The following is a 16,201-nucleotide window of genomic DNA, read 5'->3' on the forward strand; positions in this document are numbered from 1 at the left end:
AGGCACAACGTGCAGGCTTCTTTCCAAAGGGCGAGTTGGGCCCCACAGCATCTTGCTTCCAGCTCTTTGGGAAGCTAAGAAACAACTCGCTCTGCACAGTGCTCTTACAGCCTACCGGGAACATGTCTTCCAAAGGCCTGTGAAACGCAGTTTCTTTGCAGGCCTGATCTGGCTGAAGTAGCACTTCTGCTCTGGGTGTGCTACTTTGCCCTAGAGCTGAAAGGCACAACGTGCAGGCTTCTTTCCAAAGGGCGAGTTGGGCCCCACAGCATCTTGCTTCCAGCTCTTTGGGAAGCTAAGAAACAACTCGCTCTGCACAGTTCTCTTACAGCCGACCGGGAACTTGTCTTCCAAAGGCCTGTGAAACGCAGTTTCTTTGCAGGCCTGACCTGGCTGAAGTAGGACTTTTGCTCTGGGTGTGCTACTTTGCCCTAGAGCTGAAAGGCACAACGTGCAGGCTTCTTTCCAAAGGGCGAGTTGGGCCCCACAGCATCTTGCTTCCAGCTCTTTGGGAAGCTAAGAAACAACTCGGTCTGCACAGTGCTCTTACAGCCTAGTGGGAACATCTCTTCCAAAGGCCTGTGAAACGCAGTTTCTTTGCAGGCCTGATCTGGCTGAAGTAGCACTTCTGCTCTGGGTGTGCTACTTTGCCCTAGAGCTGAAAGGCACAACGTGCAGGCTTCTTTCCAAAGGGCGAGTTGGGCCCCACAGCATCTTGCTTCCAGCTCTTTGGGAAGCTAAGAAACAACTCGCTCTGCACAGTGCTCTTACAGCCTATGGGGAACATCTCTTCCAAAGGCCTGTGAAACGCAGTTTCTTTGCAGGCCTGATCTGGCTGAAGTAGGACTTCTGCTCTGGGTGTGCTACTTTGCCCTAGAGCTGAAAGGCACAACGTGCAGGCTTCTTTCCAAAGGGCGAGTTGGGCCCCACAGCATCTTGCTTCCAGCTCTTTGGGAAGCTAAGAAACAACTCGCTCTGCACAGTGCTCTTACAGCCTACCGGGAACATGTCTTCCAAAGGCCTGTGAAACGCAGTTTCTTTTCAGGCCTGATCTGGCTGAAGTAGCACTTCTGCTCTGGGTGTGCTACTTTGCCCTAGAGCTGAAAGGCACAACGTGCAGGCTTCTTTCCAAAGGGCGAGTTGGGCCCCACAGCATCTTGCTTCCAGCTCTTTGGGAAGCTAAGAAACAACTCGCTCTGCACAGTGCTCTTACAGCCTAGTGGGAACATCTCTTCCAATGGCCTGTGAAACGCAGTTTCTTTGCAGGCCTGATCTGGCTGAAGTAGCACTTCTGCTCTGGGTGTGCTACTTTGCCCTAGAGCTGAAAGGCACAACGTGCAGGCTTCTTTCCAAAGGGCGAGTTGGGCCCCACAGCATCTTGCTTCCAGCTCTTTGGGAAGCTAAGAAACAACTCGCTCTGCACAGTGCTCTTACAGCCTACCGGGAACATCTCTTCCAAAGGCCTGTGAAACGCAGTTTCTTTGCAGGCCTGATCTGGCTGAAGTAGCACTTCTGCTCTGGGTGTGCTACTTTGCCCTAGAGCTGAAAGGCACAACGTGCAGGCTTCTTTCCAAAGGGCAAGTTGGGCCCCACAGCATCTTGCTTCCAGCTCTTTGGGAAGCTAAGAAACAACTCGCTCTGCGCAGTGCTCTTACAGCCTAGTGGGAACATCTCTTCCAAAGGCCTGTGAAACGCAGTTTCTTTGCAGGCCTGATCTGGCTGAAGTAGGACTTCTGCTCTGGGTGTGCTACTTTGCCCTAGAGCTGAAAGGCACAATGTGCAGGCTTCTTTCCAAAGGGCGAGTTGGGCCCCACAGCATCTTGCTTCCAGCTCTTTGGGAAGCTAAGAAACAACTCGCTCTGCACAGTGCTCTTACAGCCTACCGGGAACATGTCTTCCAAAGGCCTGTGAAACGCAGTTTCTTTGCAGTCCTGATCTGGCTGAAGTAGCACTTCTGCTCTGGGTGTGCTACTTTGCCCTAGAGCTGAAAGGCACAACGTGCAGGCTTCTTTCCAAAGGGCGAGTTGGGCCCCACAGCATCTTGCTTCCAGCTCTTTGGGAAGCTAAGAAACAACTCGCTCTGAACAGTGCTCTTACAGCCTAGTGGGAACATCTCTTCCAAAGGCCTGTGAAACGCAGTTTCTTTGCAGGCCTGATCTGGCTGAAGTAGCACTTCTGCTCTGGGTGTGCTACTTTGCCCTAGAGCTGAAAGGCACAACGTGCAGGCTTCTTTCCAAAGGGCGAGTTGGGCCCCACAGCATCTTGCTTCCAGCTCTTTGGGAAGCTAAGAAACAACTCGCTCTGCACAGTGCTCTTACAGCCTAGTGGGAACATCTCTTCCAAAGGCCTGTGAAACGCAGTTTCTTTGCAGGCCTGATCTGGCTGAAGTAGCACTTCTGCTCTGGGTGTGCTACTTTGCCCTAGAGCTGAAAGGCACAACGTGCAGGCTTCTTTCCAAAGGGCGAGTTGGGCCCCACAGCATCTTGCTTCCAGCTCTTTGGGAAGCTAAGAAACAACTCGCTCTGCACAGTGCTCTTACATCCTACGGGGAACATCTCTTCCAATGGCCTGTGAAACGCAGTTTCTTTGCAGGCCTGATCTGGCTGAAGTAGCACTTCTGCTCTGGGTGTGCTACTTTGCCCTAGAGCTGAAAGGCACAACGTGCAGGCTTCTTTCCAAAGGGCGAGTTGGGCCCCACAGCATCTTGCTTCCAGCTCTTTGGGAAGCTAAGAAACAACTCGCTCTGCACAGTGCTCTTACAGCCTACCGGGAACATGTCTTCCAAAGGCCTGTGAAACGCAGTTTCTTTTCAGGCCTGATCTGGCTGAAGTAGCACTTCTGCTCTGGGTGTGCTACTTTGCCCTAGAGCTGAAAGGCACAACGTGCAGGCTTCTTTCCAAAGGGCGAGTTGGGCCCCACAGCATCTTGCTTCCAGCTCTTTGGGAAGCTAAGAAACAACTTGCTCTGCACAGTGCTCATACAGCCTAGTGGGAACATCTCTTCCAAAGGCCTGTGAAACGCAGTTTCTTTGCAGGCCTGATCTGGCTGAAGTAGCACTTCTGCTCTGGGTGTGCTACTTTGCCCTAGAGCTGAAAGGCACAACGTGCAGGCTTCTTTCCAAAGGGCGAGTTGGGCCCCACAGCATCTTGCTTCCAGCTCTTTGGGAAGCTAAGAAACAACTCGCTCTGCACAGTGCTCTTACAGCCTACCGGGAACATGTCTTCCAAAGGCCTGTGAAACGCAGTTTCTTTGCAGGCCTGATCTGGCTGAAGTAGGACTTCTGCTCTGGGTGTGCTACTTTGCCCTAGAGCTGAAAGGCACAACGTGCAGGCTTCTTTCCAAAGGGCGAGTTGGGCCCCACAGCATCTTGCTTCCAGCTCTTTGGGAAGCTAAGAAACAACTCGCTCTGAACAGTGCTCTCACAGCCTAGTGGGAACATCTCTTCCAAAGGCCTGTGAAACGCAGTTTCTTTGCAGGCCTGATCTGGCTGAAGTAGCACTTCTGCTCTGGGTGTGCTACTTTGCCCTAGAGCTGAAAGGCACAACGTGCAGGCTTCTTTCCAAAGGGCGAGTTGGGCCCCACAGCATCTTGCTTCCAGCTCTTTGGGAAGCTAAGAAACAACTCGCTCTGCACAGTGCTCTTACAGCCTACCGGGAACATGTCTTCCAAAGGCCTGTGAAACGCAGTTTCTTTGCAGGCCTGATCTGGCTGAAGTAGCACTTCTGCTCTGGGTGTGCTACTTTGCCCTAGAGCTGAAAGGCACAACGTGCAGGCTTCTTTCCAAAGGGCGAGTTGGGCCCCACAGCATCTTGCTTCCAGCTCTTTGGGAAGCTAAGAAACAACTCGCTCTGCACAGTGCTCTTACAGCCGACCGGGAACTTGTCTTCCAAAGGCCTGTGAAACGCAGTTTCTTTGCAGGCCTGACCTGGCTGAAGTAGGACTTTTGCTCTGGGTGTGCTACTTTGCCCTAGAGCTGAAAGGCACAACGTGCAGGCTTCTTTCCAAAGGGCGAGTTGGGCCCCACAGCATCTTGCTTCCAGCTCTTTGGGAAGCTAAGAAACAACTCGGTCTGCACAGTGCTCTTACAGCCTAGTGGGAACATCTCTTCCAAAGGCCTGTGAAACGCAGTTTCTTTGCAGGCCTGATCTGGCTGAAGTAGCACTTCTGCTCTGGGTGTGCTACTTTGCCCTAGAGCTGAAAGGCACAACGTGCAGGCTTCTTTCCAAAGGGCGAGTTGGGCCCCACAGCATCTTGCTTCCAGCTCTTTGGGAAGCTAAGAAACAACTCGCTCTGCACAGTGCTCTTACAGCCTATGGGGAACATCTCTTCCAAAGGCCTGTGAAACGCAGTTTCTTTGCAGGCCTGATCTGGCTGAAGTAGGACTTCTGCTCTGGGTGTGCTACTTTGCCCTAGAGCTGAAAGGCACAACGTGCAGGCTTCTTTCCAAAGGGCGAGTTGGGCCCCACAGCATCTTGCTTCCAGCTCTTTGGGAAGCTAAGAAACAACTCGCTCTGCACAGTGCTCTTACAGCCTACCGGGAACATGTCTTCCAAAGGCCTGTGAAACGCAGTTTCTTTTCAGGCCTGATCTGGCTGAAGTAGCACTTCTGCTCTGGGTGTGCTACTTTGCCCTAGAGCTGAAAGGCACAACGTGCAGGCTTCTTTCCAAAGGGCGAGTTGGGCCCCACAGCATCTTGCTTCCAGCTCTTTGGGAAGCTAAGAAACAACTCGCTCTGCACAGTGCTCTTTCAGCCTGCCGGGAACATGTCTTCCAAAGGCCTGTGAAACGCAGTTCCTTTGCAGGCCTGATCTGGCTGAAGTAGCACTTCTGCTCTGGGTGTGCTACTTTGCCCTAGAGCTGAAAGGCACAACGTGCAGGCTTCTTTCCAAAGGGCGAGTTGGGCCCCACAGCATCTTGCTTCCAGCTCTTTGGGAAGCTAAGAAACAACTCGCTCTGCACAGTGCTCTTACAGCCAAGTGGGAACATCTCTTCCAAAGGCCTGTGAAACGCAGTTTCTTTGCAGGCCTGATCTGGCTGAAGTAGCACTTCTGCTCTGGGTGTGCTACTTTGCCCTAGAGCTGAAAGGCACAACGTGCAGGCTTCTTTCCAAAGGGCGAGTTGGGCCCCACAGCATCTTGCTTCCAGCTCTTTGGGAAGCTAAGAAACAACTCGCTCTGCACAGTGCTCTTACAGCCTAGTGGGAACATCTCTTCCAACGGCCTGTGAAACGCAGTTTCTTTGCAGGCCTGATCTGGCTGAAGTAGGACTTCTGCTCTGGGTGTGCTACTTTGCCCTAGAGCTGAAAGGCACAACGTGCAGGCTTCTTTCCAAAGGGCGAGTTGGGCCCCACAGCATCTTGCTTCCAGCTCTTTGGGAAGCTAACAAACAACTCGCTCTGAACAGTGCTCTCACAGCCTAGTGGGAACATCTCTTCCAAAGGCCTGTGAAACGCAGTTTCTTTGCAGGCCTGATCTGGCTGAAGTAGCACTTCTGCTCTGGGTGTGCTACATTGCCCTAGAGCTGAAAGGCACAACGTGCAGGCTTCTTTCCAAAGGGCGAGTTGGGCCCCACAGAATCTTGCTTCCAGCTCTTTGGGAAGCTAAGAAACAACTCGCTCTGCACAGTGGTCTTACAGCCTAGTGGGAACATCTCTTCCAAAGGCCTGTGAAACGCAGTTTCTTTGCAGGCCTGATCTGGCTGAAGTAGCACTTCTGCTCTGGGTGTGCTACTTTGCCCTAGAGCTGAAAGGCACAACGTGCAGGCTTCTTTCCAAAGGGCGAGTTGGGCCCCACAGCATCTTGCTTCCAGCTCTTTGGGAAGCTAAGAAACAACTCGCTCTGCACAGTGCTCTTACAGCCTACGGGGAACATCACTTCCAAAGGCCTGTGAAACGCAGTTTCTTTGCAGGCCTGATCTGGCTGAAGTAGCACTTCTGCTCTGGGTGTGCTACTTTGCCCTAGAGCTGAAAGGCACAACGTGCAGGCTTCTTTCCAAAGGGCGAGTTGGGCCCCACAGCATCTTGCTTCCAGCTCTTTGGGAAGCTAAGAAACAACTCGCTCTGCACAGTGCTCTTACAGCCTAGTGGGAACATCTCTTCCAAAGGCCTGTGAAACGCAGTTTCTTTGCAGGCCTGATCTGGCTGAAGTAGCACTTCTGCTCTGGGTGTGCTACTTTGCCCTAGAGCTGAAAGGCACAACGTGCAGGCTTCTTTCCAAAGGGCGAGTTGGGCCCCACAGCATCTTGCTTCCAGCTCTTTGGGAAGCTAAGAAACAACTCGCTCTGCACAGTGCTCTCACAGCCTACCGGGAACATGTCTTCCAAAGGCCTGTGAAACGCAGTTTCTTTGCAGGCCTGATCTGGCTGAAGTAGCACTTCTGCTCTGGGTGTGCTACTTTGCCCTAGAGCTGAAAGGCACAACGTGCAGGCTTCTTTCCAAAGGGCGAGATGGGCCCCACAGCATCTTGCTTCCAGCTCTTTGGGAAGCTAAGAAACAACTCGCTCTGCACAGTGCTCTTACAGCCTAGTGGGAACATCTCTTCCAACGGCCTGTGAAACGCAGTTTCTTTGCAGGCCTGATCTGGCTGAAGTAGGACTTCTGCTCTGGGTGTGCTACTTTGCCCTAGAGCTGAAAGGCACAACGTGCAGGCTTCTTTCCAAAGGGCGAGTTGGGCCCCACAGCATCTTGCTTCCAGCTCTTTGGGAAGCTAAGAAACAACTCGCTCTGAACAGTGCTCTTACAGCCTAGTGGGAACATCTCTTCCAAAGGCCTGTGAAACGCAGTTTCTTTGCAGGCCTGATCTGGCTGAAGTAGGACTTCTGCTCTGGGTGTGCTACTTTGCCCTAGAGCTGAAAGGCACAACGTGCAGGCTTCTTTCCAAAGGGCGAGTTGGGCCCCACAGCATCTTGCTTCCAGCTCTTTGGGAAGCTAAGAAACAACTCGCTCTGCACAGTGCTCTTACATCCTACGGGGAACATCTCTTCCAATGGCCTGTGAAACGCAGTTTCTTTGCAGGCCTGATCTGGCTGAAGTAGGACTTCTGCTCTGGGTGTGCTACTTTGCCCTAGAGCTGAAAGGCACAACGTGCAGGCTTCTTTCCAAAGGGCGAGTTGGGCCCCACAGCATCTTGCTTCCAGCTCTTTGGGAAGCTAAGAAACAACTCGCTCTGCACAGTGCTCTTACAGCCTACCGGGAACATCTCTTCCAAAGGCCTGTGAAACGCAGTTTCTTTGCAGGCCTGATCTGGCTGAAGTAGGACTTCTGCTCTGGGTGTGCTACTTTGCCCTAGAGCTGAAAGGCACAACGTGCAGGCTTCTTTCCAAATGGCGAGTTGGGCCCCACAGCATCTTGCTTCCAGCTCTTTGGGAAGCTAAGAAACAACTCGCTCTGCACAGTGCTCTTACAGCCTAGTGGGAACATCTCTTCCAAAGGCCTGTGAAACGCAGTTTCTTTGCAGGCCTGATCTGGCTGAAGTAGCACTTCTGCTCTGGGTGTGCTACTTTGCCCTAGAGCTGAAAGGCACAACGTGCAGGCTTCTTTCCAAAGGGCGAGTTGGGCCCCACAGCATCTTGCTTCCAGCTCTTTGGGAAGCTAAGAAACAACTCGCTCTGCACAGTGCTCTTACAGCCTACCGGGAACATGTCTTCCAAAGGCCTGTGAAACGCAGTTTCTTTGCAGGCCTGATCTGGCTGAAGTAGCACTTCTGCTCTGGGTGTGCTACTTTGCCCTAGAGCTGAAAGGCACAACGTGCAGGCTTCTTTCCAAAGGGCGAGTTGGGCCCCACAGCATCTTGCTTCCAGCTCTTTGGGAAGCTAAGAAACAACTCGCTCTGCACAGTGCTCTTACAGCCAAGTGGGAACATCTCTTCCAAAGGCCTGTGAAACGCAGTTTCTTTGCAGGCCTGATCTGGCTGAAGTAGCACTTCTGCTCTGGGTGTGCTACTTTGCCCTAGAGCTGAAAGGCACAACGTGCAGGCTTCTTTCCAAAGGGCGAGTTGGGCCCCACAGCATCTTGCTTCCAGCTCTTTGGGAAGCTAAGAAACAACTCGCTCTGCACAGTGCTCTTACAGCCTACCGGGAACATCTCTTCCAAAGGCCTGTGAAACGCAGTTTCTTTGCAGGCCTGATCTGGCTGAAGTAGCACTTCTGCTCTGGGTGTGCTACTTTGCCCTAGAGCTGAAAGGCACAACGTGCAGGCTTCTTTCCAAAGGGCAAGTTGGGCCCCACAGCATCTTGCTTCCAGCTCTTTGGGAAGCTAAGAAACAACTCGCTCTGCACAGTGCTCTTACAGCCTAGTGGGAACATCTCTTCCAAAGGCCTGTGAAACGCAGTTTCTTTGCAGGCCTGATCTGGCTGAAGTAGGACTTCTGCTCTGGGTGTGCTACTTTGCCCTAGAGCTGAAAGGCACAATGTGCAGGCTTCTTTCCAAAGGGCGAGTTGGGCCCCACAGCATCTTGCTTCCAGCTCTTTGGGAAGCTAAGAAACAACTCGCTCTGCACAGTGCTCTTACAGCCTACCGGGAACATGTCTTCCAAAGGCCTGTGAAACGCAGTTTCTTTGCAGTCCTGATCTGGCTGAAGTAGCACTTCTGCTCTGGGTGTGCTACTTTGCCCTAGAGCTGAAAGGCACAACGTGCAGGCTTCTTTCCAAAGGGCGAGTTGGGCCCCACAGCATCTTGCTTCCAGCTCTTTGGGAAGCTAAGAAACAACTCGCTCTGAACAGTGCTCTTACAGCCTAGTGGGAACATCTCTTCCAAAGGCCTGTGAAACGCAGTTTCTTTGCAGGCCTGATCTGGCTGAAGTAGCACTTCTGCTCTGGGTGTGCTACTTTGCCCTAGAGCTGAAAGGCACAACGTGCAGGCTTCTTTCCAAAGGGCGAGTTGGGCCCCACAGCATCTTGCTTCCAGCTCTTTGGGAAGCTAAGAAACAACTCGCTCTGCACAGTGCTCTTACAGCCTAGTGGGAACATCTCTTCCAAAGGCCTGTGAAACGCAGTTTCTTTGCAGGCCTGATCTGGCTGAAGTAGCACTTCTGCTCTGGGTGTGCTACTTTGCCCTAGAGCTGAAAGGCACAACGTGCAGGCTTCTTTCCAAAGGGCGAGTTGGGCCCCACAGCATCTTGCTTCCAGCTCTTTGGGAAGCTAAGAAACAACTCGCTCTGCACAGTGCTCTTACATCCTACGGGGAACATCTCTTCCAATGGCCTGTGAAACGCAGTTTCTTTGCAGGCCTGATCTGGCTGAAGTAGCACTTCTGCTCTGGGTGTGCTACTTTGCCCTAGAGCTGAAAGGCACAACGTGCAGGCTTCTTTCCAAAGGGCGAGTTGGGCCCCACAGCATCTTGCTTCCAGCTCTTTGGGAAGCTAAGAAACAACTCGCTCTGCACAGTGCTCTTACAGCCTACCGGGAACATCTCTTCCAAAGGCCTGTGAAACGCAGTTTCTTTGCAGGCCTGATCTGGCTGAAGTAGCACTTCTGCTCTGGGTGTGCTACTTTGCCCTAGAGCTGAAAGGCACAACGTGCAGGCTTCTTTCCAAAGGGCGAGATGGGCCCCACAGCATCTTGCTTCCAGCTCTTTGGGAAGCTAAGAAACAACTCGCTCTGCACAGTGCTCTTACAGCCTAGTGGGAACATCTCTTCCAACGGCCTGTGAAACGCAGTTTCTTTGCAGGCCTGATCTGGCTGAAGTAGGACTTCTGCTCTGGGTGTGCTACTTTGCCCTAGAGCTGAAAGGCACAACGTGCAGGCTTCTTTCCAAAGGGCGAGTTGGGCCCCACAGCATCTTGCTTCCAGCTCTTTGGGAAGCTAAGAAACAACTCGCTCTGAACAGTGCTCTTACAGCCTAGTGGGAACATCTCTTCCAAAGGCCTGTGAAACGCAGTTTCTTTGCAGGCCTGATCTGGCTGAAGTAGGACTTCTGCTCTGGGTGTGCTACTTTGCCCTAGAGCTGAAAGGCACAACGTGCAGGCTTCTTTCCAAAGGGCGAGTTGGGCCCCACAGCATCTTGCTTCCAGCTCTTTGGGAAGCTAAGAAACAACTCGCTCTGCACAGTGCTCTTACAGCCTATGGGGAACATCTCTTCCAAAGGCCTGTGAAACGCAGTTTCTTTGCAGGCCTGATCTGGCTGAAGTAGGACTTCTGCTCTGGGTGTGCTACTTTGCCCTAGAGCTGAAAGGCACAACGTGCAGGCTTCTTTCCAAAGGGCGAGTTGGGCCCCACAGCATCTTGCTTCCAGCTCTTTGGGAAGCTAAGAAACAACTCGCTCTGCACAGTGCTCTTACAGCCTACCGGGAACATGTCTTCCAAAGGCCTGTGAAACGCAGTTTCTTTTCAGGCCTGATCTGGCTGAAGTAGCACTTCTGCTCTGGGTGTGCTACTTTGCCCTAGAGCTGAAAGGCACAACGTGCAGGCTTCTTTCCAAAGGGCGAGTTGGGCCCCACAGCATCTTGCTTCCAGCTCTTTGGGAAGCTAAGAAACAACTCGCTCTGCACAGTGCTCTTTCAGCCTGCCGGGAACATGTCTTCCAAAGGCCTGTGAAACGCAGTTCCTTTGCAGGCCTGATCTGGCTGAAGTAGCACTTCTGCTCTGGGTGTGCTACTTTGCCCTAGAGCTGAAAGGCACAACGTGCAGGCTTCTTTCCAAAGGGCGAGTTGGGCCCCACAGCATCTTGCTTCCAGCTCTTTGGGAAGCTAAGAAACAACTCGCTCTGCACAGTGCTCTTACAGCCAAGTGGGAACATCTCTTTCAAAGGCCTGTGAAACGCAGTTTCTTTGCAGGCCTGATCTGGCTGAAGTAGCACTTCTGCTCTGGGTGTGCTACTTTGCCCTAGAGCTGAAAGGCACAACGTGCAGGCTTCTTTCCAAAGGGCGAGTTGGGCCCCACAGCATCTTGCTTCCAGCTCTTTGGGAAGCTAAGAAACAACTCGCTCTGCACAGTGCTCTTACAGCCTAGTGGGAACATCTCTTCCAACGGCCTGTGAAACGCAGTTTCTTTGCAGGCCTGATCTGGCTGAAGTAGGACTTCTGCTCTGGGTGTGCTACTTTGCCCTAGAGCTGAAAGGCACAACGTGCAGGCTTCTTTCCAAAGGGCGAGTTGGGCCCCACAGCATCTTGCTTCCAGCTCTTTGGGAAGCTAACAAACAACTCGCTCTGAACAGTGCTCTCACAGCCTAGTGGGAACATCTCTTCCAAAGGCCTGTGAAACGCAGTTTCTTTGCAGGCCTGATCTGGCTGAAGTAGCACTTCTGCTCTGGGTGTGCTACATTGCCCTAGAGCTGAAAGGCACAACGTGCAGGCTTCTTTCCAAAGGGCGAGTTGGGCCCCACAGAATCTTGCTTCCAGCTCTTTGGGAAGCTAAGAAACAACTCGCTCTGCACAGTGGTCTTACAGCCTAGTGGGAACATCTCTTCCAAAGGCCTGTGAAACGCAGTTTCTTTGCAGGCCTGATCTGGCTGAAGTAGCACTTCTGCTCTGGGTGTGCTACTTTGCCCTAGAGCTGAAAGGCACAACGTGCAGGCTTCTTTCCAAAGGGCGAGTTGGGCCCCACAGCATCTTGCTTCCAGCTCTTTGGGAAGCTAAGAAACAACTCGCTCTGCACAGTGCTCTTACAGCCTACGGGGAACATCACTTCCAAAGGCCTGTGAAACGCAGTTTCTTTGCAGGCCTGATCTGGCTGAAGTAGCACTTCTGCTCTGGGTGTGCTACTTTGCCCTAGAGCTGAAAGGCACAACGTGCAGGCTTCTTTCCAAAGGGCGAGTTGGGCCCCACAGCATCTTGCTTCCAGCTCTTTGGGAAGCTAAGAAACAACTCGCTCTGCACAGTGCTCTTACAGCCTAGTGGGAACATCTCTTCCAAAGGCCTGTGAAACGCAGTTTCTTTGCAGGCCTGATCTGGCTGAAGTAGCACTTCTGCTCTGGGTGTGCTACTTTGCCCTAGAGCTGAAAGGCACAACGTGCAGGCTTCTTTCCAAAGGGCGAGTTGGGCCCCACAGCATCTTGCTTCCAGCTCTTTGGGAAGCTAAGAAACAACTCGCTCTGCACAGTGCTCTCACAGCCTACCGGGAACATGTCTTCCAAAGGCCTGTGAAACGCAGTTTCTTTGCAGGCCTGATCTGGCTGAAGTAGCACTTCTGCTCTGGGTGTGCTACTTTGCCCTAGAGCTGAAAGGCACAACGTGCAGGCTTCTTTCCAAAGGGCGAGATGGGCCCCACAGCATCTTGCTTCCAGCTCTTTGGGAAGCTAAGAAACAACTCGCTCTGCACAGTGCTCTTACAGCCTAGTGGGAACATCTCTTCCAACGGCCTGTGAAACGCAGTTTCTTTGCAGGCCTGATCTGGCTGAAGTAGGACTTCTGCTCTGGGTGTGCTACTTTGCCCTAGAGCTGAAAGGCACAACGTGCAGGCTTCTTTCCAAAGGGCGAGTTGGGCCCCACAGCATCTTGCTTCCAGCTCTTTGGGAAGCTAAGAAACAACTCGCTCTGAACAGTGCTCTTACAGCCTAGTGGGAACATCTCTTCCAAAGGCCTGTGAAACGCAGTTTCTTTGCAGGCCTGATCTGGCTGAAGTAGGACTTCTGCTCTGGGTGTGCTACTTTGCCCTAGAGCTGAAAGGCACAACGTGCAGGCTTCTTTCCAAAGGGCGAGTTGGGCCCCAAGCATCTTGCTTCCAGCTCTTTGGGAAGCTAAGAAACAACTCGCTCTGCACAGTGCTCTTACATCCTACGGGGAACATCTCTTCCAATGGCCTGTGAAACGCAGTTTCTTTGCAGGCCTGATCTGGCTGAAGTAGGACTTCTGCTCTGGGTGTGCTACTTTGCCCTAGAGCTGAAAGGCACAACGTGCAGGCTTCTTTCCAAAGGGCGAGTTGGGCCCCACAGCATCTTGCTTCCAGCTCTTTGGGAAGCTAAGAAACAACTCGCTCTGCACAGTGCTCTTACAGCCTACCGGGAACATCTCTTCCAAAGGCCTGTGAAACGCAGTTTCTTTGCAGGCCTGATCTGGCTGAAGTAGGACTTCTGCTCTGGGTGTGCTACTTTGCCCTAGAGCTGAAAGGCACAACGTGCAGGCTTCTTTCCAAAGGGCGAGTTGGGCCCCACAGCATCTTGCTTCCAGCTCTTTGGGAAGCTAAGAAACAACTCGCTCTGCACAGTGCTCTTACAGCCTAGTGGGAACATCTCTTCCAAAGGCCTGTGAAACGCAGTTTCTTTGCAGGCCTGATCTGGCTGAAGTAGGACTTCTGCTCTGGGTGTGCTACTTTGCCCTAGAGCTGAAAGGCACAACGTGCAGGCTTCTTTCCAAAGGGCGAGTTGGGCCCCACAGCATCTTGCTTCCAGCTCTTTGGGAAGCTAAGAAACAACTCGCTCTGCACAGTGCTCTTACAGCCTACCGGGAACATGTCTTCCAAAGGCCTGTGAAATGCAGTTTCTTTGCAGGCCTGATCTGGCTGAAGTAGCACTTCTGCTCTGGGTGTGCTACTTTGCCCTAGAGCTGAAAGGCACAACGTGCAGGCTTCTTTCCAAAGGGCGAGTTGGGCCCCACAGCATCTTGCTTCCAGCTCTTTGGGAAGCTAAGAAACAACTCGCTCTGCACAGTGCTCTTACAGCCTAGTGGGAACATCTCTTCCAAAGGCCTGTGAAACGCAGTTTCTTTGCAGGCCTGATCTGGCTGAAGTAGCACTTCTGCTCTGGGTGTGCTACTTTGCCCTAGAGCTGAAAGGCACAACGTGCAGGCTTCTTTCCAAAGGGCGAGTTGGGCCCCACAGCATCTTGCTTCCAGCTCTTTGGGAAGCTAAGAAACAACTCGCTCTGCACAGTGCTCTTACAGCCTACCGGGAACATCTCTTCCAAAGGCCTGTGAAACGCAGTTTCTTTGCAGGCCTGATCTGGCTGAAGTAGCACTTCTGCTCTGGGTGTGCTACTTTGCCCTAGAGCTGAAAGGCACAACGTGCAGGCTTCTTTCCAAAGGGCAAGTTGGGCCCCACAGCATCTTGCTTCCAGCTCTTTGGGAAGCTAAGAAACAACTCGCTCTGCACAGTGCTCTTACAGCCTAGTGGGAACATCTCTTCCAAAGGCCTGTGAAACGCAGTTTCTTTGCAGGCCTGATCTGGCTGAAGTAGGACTTCTGCTCTGGGTGTGCTACTTTGCCCTAGAGCTGAAAGGCACAATGTGCAGGCTTCTTTCCAAAGGGCGAGTTGGGCCCCACAGCATCTTGCTTCCAGCTCTTTGGGAAGCTAAGAAACAACTCGCTCTGCACAGTGCTCTTACAGCCTACCGGGAACATGTCTTCCAAAGGCCTGTGAAACGCAGTTTCTTTGCAGTCCTGATCTGGCTGAAGTAGCACTTCTGCTCTGGGTGTGCTACTTTGCCCTAGAGCTGAAAGGCACAACGTGCAGGCTTCTTTCCAAAGGGCGAGTTGGGCCCCACAGCATCTTGCTTCCAGCTCTTTGGGAAGCTAAGAAACAACTCGCTCTGAACAGTGCTCTTACAGCCTAGTGGGAACATCTCTTCCAAAGGCCTGTGAAACGCAGTTTCTTTGCAGGCCTGATCTGGCTGAAGTAGCACTTCTGCTCTGGGTGTGCTACTTTGCCCTAGAGCTGAAAGGCACAACGTGCAGGCTTCTTTCCAAAGGGCGAGTTGGGCCCCACAGCATCTTGCTTCCAGCTCTTTGGGAAGCTAAGAAACAACTCGCTCTGCACAGTGCTCTTACAGCCTAGTGGGAACATCTCTTCCAAAGGCCTGTGAAACGCAGTTTCTTTGCAGGCCTGATCTGGCTGAAGTAGCACTTCTGCTCTGGGTGTGCTACTTTGCCCTAGAGCTGAAAGGCACAACGTGCAGGCTTCTTTCCAAAGGGCGAGTTGGGCCCCACAGCATCTTGCTTCCAGCTCTTTGGGAAGCTAAGAAACAACTCGCTCTGCACAGTGCTCTTACATCCTACGGGGAACATCTCTTCCAATGGCCTGTGAAACGCAGTTTCTTTGCAGGCCTGATCTGGCTGAAGTAGCACTTCTGCTCTGGGTGTGCTACTTTGCCCTAGAGCTGAAAGGCACAACGTGCAGGCTTCTTTCCAAAGGGCGAGTTGGGCCCCACAGCATCTTGCTTCCAGCTCTTTGGGAAGCTAAGAAACAACTCGCTCTGCACAGTGCTCTTACAGCCTACTGGGAACATCTCTTCCAAAGGCCTGTGAAACGCAGTTTCTTTGCAGGCCTGATCTGGCTGAAGTAGCACTTCTGCTCTGGGTGTGCTACTTTGCCCTAGAGCTGAAAGGCACAACGTGCAGGCTTCTTTCCAAAGGGCGAGATGGGCCCCACAGCATCTTGCTTGCAGCTCTTTGGGAAGCTAAGAAACAACTCGCTCTGCACAGTGCTCTTACAGCCTAGTGGGAACATCTCTTCCAACGGCCTGTGAAACGCAGTTTCTTTGCAGGCCTGATCTGGCTGAAGTAGGACTTCTGCTCTGGGTGTGCTACTTTGCCCTAGAGCTGAAAGGCACAACGTGCAGGCTTCTTTCCAAAGGGCGAGTTGGGCCCCACAGCATCTTGCTTCCAGCTCTTTGGGAAGCTAAGAAACAACTCGCTCTGAACAGTGCTCTTACAGCCTAGTGGGAACATCTCTTCCAAAGGCCTGTGAAACGCAGTTTCTTTGCAGGCCTGATCTGGCTGAAGTAGGACTTCTGCTCTGGGTGTGCTACTTTGCCCTAGAGCTGAAAGGCACAACGTGCAGGCTTCTTTCCAAAGGGCGAGTTGGGCCCCACAGCATCTTGCTTCCAGCTCTTTGGGAAGCTAAGAAACAACTCGCTCTGCACAGTGCTCTTACATCCTACGGGGAACATCTCTTCCAATGGCCTGTGAAACGCAGTTTCTTTGCAGGCCTGATCTGGCTGAAGTAGGACTTCTGCTCTGGGTGTGCTACTTTGCCCTAGAGCTGAAAGGCACAACGTGCAGGCTTCTTTCCAAAGGGCGAGTTGGGCCCCACAGCATCTTGCTTCCAGCTCTTTGGGAAGCTAAGAAACAACTCGCTCTGCACAGTGCTCTTACAGCCTACCGGGAACATCTCTTCCAAAGGCCTGTGAAACGCAGTTTCTTTGCAGGCCTGATCTGGCTGAAGTAGGACTTCTGCTCTGGGTGTGCTACTTTGCCCTAGAGCTGAAAGGCACAACGTGCAGGCTTCTTTCCAAAGGGCGAGTTGGGCCCCACAGCATCTTGCTTCCAGCTCTTTG

The sequence above is a fragment of the Equus caballus genome, chromosome 25 (assembly GCF_041296265.1).
Source record: "Equus caballus isolate H_3958 breed thoroughbred chromosome 25, TB-T2T, whole genome shotgun sequence".
Taxonomy (NCBI): Eukaryota; Metazoa; Chordata; class Mammalia; order Perissodactyla; family Equidae; genus Equus; species Equus caballus.